At 43.8% G+C, this 12,398-nt stretch overlaps 1 protein-coding gene across 4 annotated transcripts in view; it reads right to left on the minus strand.

Moving 5' to 3' along the window:
• ZFHX3 (zinc finger homeobox 3) overlaps positions 1 to 12,398 on the minus strand; it is an 876,987-nt gene that overhangs the window by 620,183 nt on the left and 244,406 nt on the right. For all 4 annotated transcript variants that reach the window (XM_029608283.1, XM_029608281.1, XM_029608282.1 and 1 more), the window contains one exon: positions 4,577 to 4,695. The gene's annotated coding sequence lies outside the window, so the exon portion shown is untranslated. The remainder of the gene's footprint in view (positions 1 to 4,576; positions 4,696 to 12,398) is intronic.

Raw genomic sequence — 12,398 nt, forward strand, 5'->3', positions numbered from 1 at the left:
TTAAAAACACAGCTACACTAATAGCTTTCACCACATCCTCTGGCAACAAATTCCAGAGCTTAATTATGCACTGAGTAAAAAAATGTTTTCTCTTATTAGTTTTAAATGTATTAGCTAGTAACTTCATTATGTCCCACCCCCCCTGGTCTTTCTACTTTTCAAAAGAGTAAACTGATTAGTGTTTACTCATTCCATTCCACTCATTTTAGACCTCTATCATATCTCCCCTCAGCTGTCTCTTCTCTAATCTGAAGAGTCCTTAACCTCTTTAGCTTTTCTTTACAGAGGAATTGTTCCATCCCCTTTATTATTCTGGATTGCCTTTCTCTGTACCTTTTCTAATTCTGCTATATCTTTTTTGAGATGTAGTGACCAGAACTGCACACAATACTCAAGATGAGGTTGCATCATGGAGCATTATGATGTTCTGTTTTATTCTCCATTCTTTTCCTAATAATCCCTAGCATTCTAATTTGCTTTTCTTGGCTGCTGCTGTTGCACACTGAGCAGATTTCAATGAATCATCAACAATGGCACTTAGATCCTTTTCCTGAGTGGTGACTCAATGTGGAACCTTTCATCATAACTATAATTTGGCTTACTCTTCCTTAAGTGCATCACTTTGCATGTGTCCAGATTAAATTTCATTTGCATGCCCAGTCTGCAAGTTTTGCAATGTTGTCTTGCAATTTCTCACAATCCTCTTGCGATTTAACTTTGAATAATTTTGTGTCATCTGCAAATTTGATCACATCACCTGTTCTGATTTCCAGGTTGTTTATATTAAAAAACAGTGGTCCCAGAATAGATCCCTGGGGCACTCCACTATTCACCTTTTTCCATTGGGAAAATTTACCATTTAGCTCTACTCTCCATTTTCTATCTTTTAACCAGTTGGCAATCCACAATAGGGCACTGCCCTCTATCCCATGACTTTTTAATTTCCTAAGAAGTCTCATGAAGACTTTGTCAAACGCTTTCTGGAAATCAAGATACACTAAAACTATTGGGTCACCTTAATCCAAAAGTTTAATGCCCTCAAAAAAAGTGTAGCAATTTGTGAGGCAAGACTTCCCTTGGCTAAATCCATGTTGGCTTTGTCCCATTAAACTATGTTTATGTATATGTTAAGCAATTTTGTTCTTTATGATAGAAACTATTATTTTGCCTGGTACAGAAACTCACTGGTCTGTATTTTCCTGGATCATCTCTTGATCCCTTTTTAAAAGTTGGTGTTACATTGGAAACCCTCCAGTCTTCAGGTACCATAGATTTTGTTACTGATAGTTTATAGATTTCCAATAGCAGGTCTGCTATTTCATTTCTCAGTTTTCAGCACTCAGATGTATGCCATCTGGCCCAGGTGATTTGCTACTCAGTTTGTCAAATTTGCTCTAGTACATCTTCAAGATTCACCAAGATTTGTTTCAGCTGAATCACCTTTGAATATCATTTCTGGTACTGTTTGACGAGAGACTGTGGATGTACATCTATAAAGCTTGTTATAAGATGTTCTGAAGCAGAGTCACTGAAGAGCAATTGGACATCAGATTGAATGTGGTAGAAATGAAATCCCTCTAGGAGGGAAGTGTGTTAGCTATAACCAAACAAGCCAGAAGAAAAGCTTTTACCTCTTCCTCAGTGAATACCCAAGAAAAGAATTCATTTAGTTTCTCTTTGGCTTTGTCATCCCTAAGTGCCCCTTTTACCCCTTGATCATTTAAAGGTCCAAGTGACTCCCTCACATGCTTTTTACCTCAAATGTAGCTGAAAAAGATTTTATTCATTTTTGCTTCCATGGCAAGATTCTTTTCAAATTATCTTTGCCTTCCTTATCAGTGCTTTGTATCTAACTTGCCAGTGCTTATGCTGAGCCTGTTTTCTATATTTGCATCCCTTTTCCATTTTCTGAAAGATGTTTTTAGATATTAAGCAGTTCTGGAATTTGTTGCCAGAGGATGTGGTGAAAGCTATTAGTATAGCTGGGTTTAAAGTTCCTGGAGGAAGTGTCCATTAATTAAGGAAGAGTTGTAGAAATCCACTGCTTATTCCTGGGATAAGCAGCTTGGAATGTTACCTACCTCTTGGGATCCTGTCCCTTGTGACTTGGCCACTGTTGGAAACAGGATACTGGGCATGATGGACCCTTGGTCTGACCCAGTATGGCAAGCCTTATGTTCTTATGATGTAGCCTCTCTCACCTCACCTTTTAACCAAGCCGGTAGTCATTTAGCCTTCTTTCCACCTTTTCTAATGCATGGAATACATCTGGTCTGAGCTTCCAAGATGGTATTTTTAAACAACGTCCATGCCCGTGCTAAACATTTAATCTGTGCAGTTGCTCTTTTCAGTTTTTCCTAAACATTTTCCTCATTTTTATCATAATCACCTTTTTGAAAGATAAATTCTGTCCCAGTAGATTTCTTTTTTGTGCTCCCTTCGATTAGTCAAATTTGATAATGTGGTCACTATTGCCAAGTGGTTCCAACATTACCACCTTTCACACTAAATCCTGCGTTCCTCTAAGGACTAAGTCTAAAATAGTTTCCCCTCTTGTTTGTTCTTTTGTACCACCTGCTCCATGAAGCAGGTCATTTATTTCTTTATCTAGGAACTTTACCTCTCTAGAATGCCCTGATGTAACATTCACCCAATCAATAATGGGGTAATTGAAATCACCCATTTTTACTGTGCTGCTCATTTTGTAAGCTTCCCTAATTTCTTTTAGCATTCCGTTACCTATTAGTTCATTCTGGCCAGGTGGATGGTAATTCCCCCCTTTTTCTGTCCTGTTCTTCCTTATCAAGTTATAGCCTGGGATAGCTGTATCCCAGTCATGACACTCTGTGAGCCATGTTTCCATAAGAGCAACAATGTCCAAATTCACCATTAACACCTGCAGCTCTGGGATTTTATAGCCCAGACTACAAGAATTTGTGGTCTTAGCTGTCCAGTTTTTCATCCTTTGTTTGCTGCTCTTCCTAGACACCTTATTTGCTTTCTTGAGCTGAATGATTTTTCTTTTCACCTCCCACTGAGTTTCAGCAAGGCCTAGGACATAGTTCCACTTATGTGGCTTATAAATAAACTGAGCACCCTCGGTTTGGGCCCTAAATTGGCTGACTAGGTTAGAAACTGGTTGAGGGAGAGCACAAGTGTTCGCTCCAGGGACGAGAAGATTCACCATTGGTGCGTTGTGGATTGTCCATGGTCTGGTTCTATTAAACATTTTTGCAATCTCAAATTCAGAAAGCAATTTTTTTTTTTTTTTTAACTTGCATATGATTAGGCCTTTATGTCATATACTACTACAGGATTTTAGGGCTGTAGTACAGGCCATTGTGCTTAATTTAGATTACAGCAACTCCCTTTATTTGGGTCTGCTAAAATGTTTTAGATTTAGTCCAAAATGCAGCAGTCCATGTAGTTTGCAGACTTCGTTGAGGAATGAACAATGCCATATGAAAAGGATTTACATTGGTTACCAATAGCAGAGCAGATTAAATTAAAAGTACTGGCTCTGGTATATAAGACTATGCATTCTGACAATTGTTCATCTAACAAACAATAGCTTAATATGTTCCAGCTCGTGCTTTGTTCTCTTCAGTATTAAACTGTTCCACCAATATCCAAATTCAGACTTCAGGAAACTAGGGGGAAGGTATTTTCTATTGCTGCTAAGTCCATCTTAAGACAGCCCACAAGGGAAGGCTGCTACTAGGGCATTTCCCCAAGTTCAGGGATACGAGTCTGGGCCCAGCTGAGAACTGCAGGCCCTGGGGATAAGGCGGCGGCAGCTCCCTCAACATTTCTGTCCTGTTAGGGCTGCAACTGAATTGTGCTGCTGAGGTAAGAAGACTTCTGTTACTACTTTTTCTGCCCTGTAAATAAAGCACAGCTCTATGAAGAAAAGGTTGGAATCCAGAGTGTTTTGTTCTTCATTCTTACAAAAACCTAAGACCACCTGTGCTGTGTTACAGGGAGATATGACAGACATTTATATACCTCCAAGGAATAAATGCACAGGAGGCTGGTCTTTTTCAACAGAAAGGAGGATCTAGAACAAGGTGGCATGGGATGTGTGTGAAAGGAGTATACTCAGGAGTAAATCTAAGAAAATACTTCTTTACAGAAAAGGCAGTCGATATATGGAACAGCCTCCCAATGAAGGTGGAACAGACTAGAACAGTTTCAGAATTCAAGAAAACATGAAACAAGCAGAGGATCTCAGAGGGAGAGGAATGGACTATAAAGCAGAGGAGATGTGAAACCCTGTTCTATGTTTAGGTATAAAGAACAATGTTCACATATTCTTATTCAAGCATCATCCTCTGTCTTGACCTTCATTTTATTTTGACCTGATAAAAAAAAGAGCTGAAAGGAGCAAACAAGATATATTATTCCAATTATATAAAAGTGCCTCCTTGTACTTTTTGTTGACCCATTATTTCTACATACCCTTATAAAATTGTTTTCCAGCCAAGTATTTCGAAACATTACCGACTATTTAGATCCCAAAACATTAAAAAAAAACCAAAACCTAAAGTATAGTACATCTATTCCATGATTCACTCACCATTTAGTTTTAAAGACGTAGGCTCTTCGTAGAGCAGAATCGCACTGGCGGAAACACCCCAAAAGAGAACTTGGAAAGTAACCATCAATTCCTCTCGCAATATAGAATGGTCACTAATTCTGCAAAGAGACAATACTATTGTAACTATTAAAAAACAAACAAACAGATAAAAATACTTGCAATTTATACAGTACTGTGATCTACTTGGTCAATCCACTGAAGAAAGGCAATGAATTTCCATCTGCAGACTCACTTTCAGAATAATTTGCAGGTTTTTTTCACAAATAAGATTACCAATGTATGTTCCACTTTCCCTATACATGGTCCTAGGCTGATGGCACATAATAGCACCATCATGTTGGGACCAACTTAGAAAAGTATCTCAACCAGAAATATTAAAAATAATTAACAGATTAAATTTTTTCTTTTGCACTCTTAACATGTCAGACTGCTCTCCTTAAAATAGACCAAAATGAACTTATTTTTGTTGATTCAATAGTACAGCTAGTACAGATAGGTAATCTTAGCGTATCTGGTAGTTGGACAAAACGAAAAACAGACAGACCAATTTTAAAGAAACCCAACACCTATTCCACCGACTTCTCAAATTTTCATCCCATCTCATCTTTACCATTGCTTGCCATGATAATAGAATCTGCAGTGCTGAACCAACTAACCAGATTTCTTGAAAACTTCATACTTGACTAGTATCAATTTGGGTTCAGAAAATTTCAAAGCACTGAAACCTTGCTCCTGTCCAGTTTTCATTCAATACTTCGAGGTTTTGACTCTGATACACCTTATATGTTAATTCTGTTTGATATCACCTCAGCATTCAACACGCTCAGTCATGCCATTTTCCTTGCCAGTCTCATCAATATTGGGAGAAGTGGATCAATCTTGTCATGTTCAAATCATATTTGATTTGAATTCCGCCTTTCAGATTTTTACAACTAAGTAACAAGTCAGAATATCCTCTACAGCTTCATGGTTTACCATTCTTATGGAGGTCTCACAAGGCTCCGCATTATCTGCGACGCTCTTCAGTGTCCCTTATGTCATTTGCATCTCATACAAATTATATACAGATGACATACAGTTTTATTTTGCCTTAAAATCATCTACTGAATTTTGCTTCTTAATGCCTACCCACAATCAAAACATGGCTCTGTCACAAGCTCTCTATGTTAAAGCTAAATAGCCTACCACAAGATCTCTCCATTAAGGTTATATAGTCCATCACAAACTCTAGGTTCTGCCAGTCAATACCTTCTAGACATTCCCTCTCCACACTCTGTCCACCTTAGTGCAAGAGAAAGGGCATTCTCTATAGCAGGTCCCACACTGTGTAAGTCTCTGCCGATCACTTTGTACAGCCTAAAAGATCCCAACAACTTTAAACATTGTTCCAAAGGCAATCCAGTTCAAGGCATTTCCATCCAGGTAACTTCACAGATAGATGTATAACTTTTTGAATATATGTCACTGCAGTAGCATTTGTGTGTTCTGTTTGTACATGTGTTTATCTGGAAATTATATTTATGTTTTTATGTATCCACCTCCAACTTTGGAAGAATCAAGTGATTTTAAAGGATAAAAAAAAACAAAAAACAAAAAACTAGCTGGTTTCTATTATTAAAGAAATTGTTCCAGGGCTCTAGAGGTGTCAAAGCTGCACCCCAGCCACTCCGTGTCCAGTACTATTCTGACAGCCCAAGCCAAAGAATGCTCTTCCACTGTTCCTGCTGTGCTGCCCAGATTCAGAAACCCTTGACCAGCAGGAATTTAATCACCAATTGAGCCCCAAGGATGCTACAATTATTGTTTCATATAACAGCTTTTTAAAAACACCTATTTTAGTTTAGAAGAATTACACAGCACCCAAGCTGGTTTCCAAAGGATTTTATTTTAAGGCAGAAAAGCATTTCCTCGTTTGAAACAGCAGTACTACCAAGAAAAACCTGACAATTTAGACATAAGGTAAAACAATTACAAGTAAAGATTCAAAGGGTTGTGCACGTGAAAAACAGAGGTTATGCGCATGGCCAGGCCTCGCACGCACTGCATGCATTTTAGAACGGACCCTGCCACTGTCCCGGGGAAGCACGTGCCAGCAGCCGGCCAACACATGGAAAATACTTATGCTCCGGAGGAACAGTAAGTAGTGAAATAAAAAGATTTGGTGTAGCTAGGTAGAGGTTAGGGGTCAGGGTGAAGAGGGAAAAGGAAAGGAAGGTTAGGCAGGGGGGTAGGGAAGTTTCCTCCCAGTCTGCTCCTTAATTGGAGCAGACTGGGAGGGAACTGGAGAAAAAAGTAATCCGTGTCGCTGTGCATAATTTGAAAAGTCACGTGTGCGAGCAGACATTAAAGTCTGGCACGCATGTGCGTGCCGGCGCATGCATGTTATAAAATCAGCACATCTATGTGCGCGTGGGTCTTAAAATCAACCCCTTACTTTTTGATCATATTTCTAGTTCATTCCTGAAGAATAAAGTGTAATGTTGGGTCAGAACAAAAGTCCATTGAGCCAAACAGCCTCTCTCTCACAGTGGCCAATCCCTAAAAGTAGATTTAATTTCTTTCTGCTCACTCCCTATATCAAGTGGTGGGTCTCCTTGAGTTATCAGGTTAATAACTATGGTCTTTTCTTCCATGAACTCGTCCAAACCTTTTTTTAAGCCCAGCTATGCTAGCTGCCTTGACCAGATCCTCTGGCAATTAATTCCAGCGCTTGATTGTGCATTGAGTGAAAAAGCTTTCTCCAATTGCTTTTAAGTCTGTTCGCTGTTAGATGAAAAGGCATAGTTGGGTGCTGTGCAATTCTAAAGAAATAGGTGTTTTTAAAAAACTGTTGCGAGCGACGTATGCGTGAACCCCTCTTGCCATGGCGCAATTGACGCAACCTCGAGGGCAAAGCCCTAAGGTTATGTTGACAGCGGGCAAATGAGTCTTTGCACAGGCCAGACTAAGGGAAGTCCAAAATTCTAATTACGGACAGAGCCAAAGACTTGGACAAAGGCTGAAGAGATACTTGGATCTTTGAAGTGACGAGGGAGCGTTGGCAGGGCCCTTTTATAGGGTGAAGTGTCTGGGCATCATCCAAGGGTGCCACAGGCTTTTCCCATCACAAGCCCTTTAAAGGAGTGAGCTTCAGGTGCATGTGCACCTTGCGGAAAGCCCATTCGCAGCAATCCTGGCAGCATTCTGCCACAGCAAGGCCAGCTGGTCCCAGGTCGAGTGCAGCTGCTTGTGGGACCATCCCATGAGCAGAAAATATAACAGCTGTTATATGAAAGCAATTGTAACATCCTTGGGGCTCAGTTTGCTAGTCCTGAAATGTCTCTTCTCCAAGCTGAATAGCCCTATCCTGTTTAGCCTCGCTTCATAATGGAAAAATTATTTACCTGATAATTTCATTTTCCTTAGTATAGCCAGATGGACTCAGGACCAATGGGTATAGTGTACTCCTGAAAGCAGTTGGGAGACTTAGTCAGATTTCAATCTAACGTCAGCCTACATATACCCGTGCAGGAAGTTTAGTTCTTCAGTATTCTCCTAGAAATGAAATTGTGGATATATGTGTGTTTTAATAACTTGATTAACTTGGCTAACTTGATTAACTTGATTAACTAGGACTGGTTCAAATTATTTCCAAATTGGAGACCGCCAGTCACTCAACCGAAAAGCGCCAACACTCGACAACTATGAGTATCTTGAACTAGGGGTAATACCTGGCTTACTGGTGCTTGTCTTGCTCTTGGGGATTGTCACCCGAGGTTTCCTGATTTCGGGACAGCCATGGGCAGGATGCTGAGTGCATCTGTTTATACTAAGGAAAACGAAATCAGGTAAGTAATTTCTCCATTTCCTAGCGTGTAGCAGATGGACTCAGGACCAATAGGATGTACAAAAGCTACTCCCGAACCGGGTGGGAGGCTGCTCGTGGCCCACTTAGTACTGCCTGGGCCCTTGTGGAATGGGTCGACTTGTAAAGGCAGAGGCTTCCCTGCCTCTACGTAGGCCGCCTTGATTACTTTTTTGATCCAGCGGCTATGGTTGCCCGCGAGGCTGCTTCCCCTTGTTTCTTCCCGCTGTGAAGGACGAATAGGTGGTCCATCTTTTGTACAGATTCCAATCTGTCCAGGTATCAGATTAGGAGTCTGCCGACGTTTAGGTGGCAAAGACGGCACGAGTCTATGTTCATCTGGAGATGGTAGAGATATGGTTTGGTTTAGATGAAATTGAGAAACCACCTTTGGAAGAAAAGAGGGGATGGTACATAGTTGTATGGATCCCAGTGTGAACCTGAAGAATGGTTCTCGACAGAATAGGGCTTGAAGCTCAGAGATGCGACGGGCTGAACATATTGCCACTAGGAATGCAGACTTCAAGGTCAGTAGCTGTAGTGACAGACCGCGAGTAGGTCTGAAGGAAGCTTCCGCTAGGAAGTCTAGTACTAGTGGCACCAGCCACTTTAATGGTGGTCAGATTTGTTTGACCCCTCTCAGGAAGCGGGAAACATCTGGATGGGTTGATAGACTGATTCCGTCCACTTTGGATCTGAAGCAAGCCAGCGCGGCCACCTGAATCTTGAGGGAGTTGAGAGACAACCCCTTCTTCAAACCATCCTGCAGAAATTCCAGAATCATGGGGATTTTGACTGTCCGTGGAAGAATCTCGCAGTCCTCACACCAGGCTTTGAATAATCTCCATATTCATATGTAAGCTAGAGACGTGGAGAATTTGTGTGCTTGGAGCAAGTTGTCAATCACTGCCTTAGAGTATCCGCTCTTTTTCAGGCACGTCCTCTCAATGGCCAGACCGTAAGAGAGAATAGAGTCGGGTCTTCGTGGAGGATCAGTCCTTGCCGGAGAAGGTCCCTGTGTGGAGGTAGGCACAGGGGGTTCCCCACCAGAAATCTTCGCATGTCCGCATACCATGGCCTTCTTGGCCAGTCCGGGGCCACTAGAAGTACTAGCCCCCTGTGGTGTTCTCTTTTGTGTATGATCCCGCCCAGTAGTGGCCATGGGGGAAAGTCATACAGCAGGTCTTCCTGTGGCCAGCTCTGGACGAGGGTGTCGATTCCCCAGGATTGCAGTTCTCGCCTGCAGCTGAAGAACTTGGGTATTGGACCGGATTGCCAAGAGATCCATGACTGGGGTTCCCCAGTGGTTTACTATCAACTGGAAGGCTGTGGTCAACAGCGTCCATTCCTCTGGGTCTAGACTCTCTCTGCTGAGGTAGTCCGCAGTGACGTTGTCTTTTCCCACGATGTGGGTAGCTGAGATCCCTTGCAGTTTTGCTTCCACCCACGCAATTAGGGGGTCTATTTCCAGGGACACCTGTTGGCTTCTGGTTCCTCCCTGGTGGTTGATGTAGGCAACTGTTGTGGCGTTGTCCGACATGACTAACAGATTCTCCCCGGAGTCTGTGACTGAATTGTAGGCAGGCTAGCCTGACTGCTCGGGCTTCCAGTCTGTTTATGCTCCATCCCGACTCTTCCTTGTCCCATTGCCCCTGGGCCGTCAGCTCCTGGCAGTGGGCTCCCCACCCTCGCATCTGTGGTGAGCAAGATCCAGGTCGGTGGGGATAGTCTTACTCCCTTGCTCAGATGGTCTTCCTGTAGCCACCATTGGAGCTGGGTCTGAACCTCTGCCGGTAGCTGGAGGTGAACGGAGTAGTTCTGGGACACTGGATTCCATCGTGACAGCAGGGAACATTGAAGTGAGCGCATGTGGGCCCTTGCCCATGGGATGACTTCTAGGGGTGATGTCATGAGACAGAGGACTTGGAGGTAGTCCCATACCTTGAGGCGAGCATATTTCAACAGTTTTCACAACTGGTTCATCAGTTTCCTTCTCCTTGTAGGGGGAAGAATAACCTTGTCTTGTTTGGTGTCGAACCGGACTCCCAAGTACTCTAGCGATTGGGAGGGCTACAGACAGCTTTTGGCTGTGTTGACGACCCACCCGAGATTCTGCAGTAGATTCTTGACTCTGGTGGTCGCCTGGTAACTTTCTTCTGGAGATTTTGCCCTGATCAGCCAATCGTCCAGATTCAGATGTACGAGAATTCCTTCTTTCCTCAGTGTCACCGCCACTACTACCATGATTTTGGTGAACGTCTGAGGAGCGGTAGCTAGTCCGAAGGGTAGCGCCCAGAACTGGTAATGATGGTCCAGTATCGCAAAGCGTAGGAAGTGCTGATGGCCGTGGTGGACCGGGATGTGGAGATAGGCTTCGGATAGATCCCGTGAAGTCAGGAATTCTCCCGGTTGGACTGCCCTTATAACTGAGTGTAGGGTTTCCACTCGGAAGTGCAGTACCTTCAGGTAGTGACTGATGGTCTTGAGGTCCAGATGGGCTGGAACGTTCCCTCCTTCTTGGGGACGATAAAATAGATGAAATAGTGACAAGTATTTTGTTGGTGCATGGGCACAGAGGTTATCGCCTTTAGGCTGAGTAGTTGTCAGTGTGGTTTCTACCGCCATCCTCTTGGAGAGGGAGTGGGATAGCGATCTCACAAATTTGTCTGGAGGGATGCTGTAGGAGTCCAGATGGTATCCCTCTCGAATGATGGTTAGGACCCACCTTTGATAGAAGAGAGTAAGTCTGCCCCCTATGGTTTCTTCCTGTGGATGGGTCTGTTGAATCTCATTGTGGGGTGCAGCCGGGGCCTGTACCTGAGCTGGCTCCCCTCTTGTTGTGCCTGTTCCGAAAGGCCTGGGCCCTGCCTGCGGAGCAAGGTGCTTGGTATGTGTTTTTATACGGTCTAAAACACTGGGCTCCTCTGCCCTTGGTTCTTCGGGGAGAGGAGTGCTGGGTTCTTTTGTTCTTGTCCTCCGGTAACTGAGGGACTGGGGATTCACCCCATTTGTTGGCTAACTTCTCCAGTTCGCTTCCGAACAGGAGGGATCCTTTAAAAGGCATTCTAGTCAGTTTCTTCTTGGAGGTCATGTCTGCTGACCAATCTCTGAGCCATAGTTGCCTTCTGGCTGCCACTATGGATGAGAAGCCCCTGGCAGAGGTGCGCACCAGGTCTGAGGTCGCATCAGTGAGGAAAAATATTGCCGGTTCTAATGTTTCGGTGGAAGTGGTTGCGTCCCTGGAGAGGAGCAAGCAGGCACGTGTCACCATGGCACAGCAGGAGGCGATTTGCAGGGTCATTGCTGTGACATCAAATGACTGTTTAAAGTTGGACTCCTGACGTCTGTCCTGAGCATCCTTGAGTGCAGTTCCTCCTTCGACTGGGATGGTAGTGTGCTTTAAGATAGCGCAGACCAAGGCATCCACTTTTGGGAACCATAGCAGTTCTTTGGCCGTGGGTTCCAGGGTGTATAGGGCTTCTAGGGCCCGTCCCTCCTTTGAAGCTGGCCTCCGGGGCATTCCATTCCAGGTCAATCAGTTGTTGTATGGCCTGCAGCATTGGAAAATAGCATGAGGCCTGACTGAGACTGACCAGAACCGGGTTAGTCTTTGGCTCCGCTGTGGAACTTGTGCCAGGAATGGCCAGCATCTTCAGGCTGAGAGACACGAGATCTGGCAGCTCGTCTTTGGAGAAAAACGCATCATGGTTCGGTATGGTTCCATCCCTGGAGGGATGTCCCCTTCCTCCAGGGAGTCAGGCTCTTCCCCCAAGGTGTCTGTGTCCCCTAGGGGGAGGCTTTTGCCCGGCTGGGGCACGTCTCGAGGGATCAGACAGGGGTTTGGAAGCTCTTGTGCATCTGGTGGAGACTGTGGCTGTATCGCAGGTGGCACAGATTGTGCCTGGACAAAGGTTTGTAGCCCTTTGAAGAATTCCACCCAGGAAAAGGTCCCTGGGT

This window comes from Rhinatrema bivittatum, chromosome 7 (genome assembly GCF_901001135.1).
Source record: "Rhinatrema bivittatum chromosome 7, aRhiBiv1.1, whole genome shotgun sequence".
NCBI classification, from domain to species: domain Eukaryota; kingdom Metazoa; phylum Chordata; class Amphibia; order Gymnophiona; family Rhinatrematidae; genus Rhinatrema; species Rhinatrema bivittatum.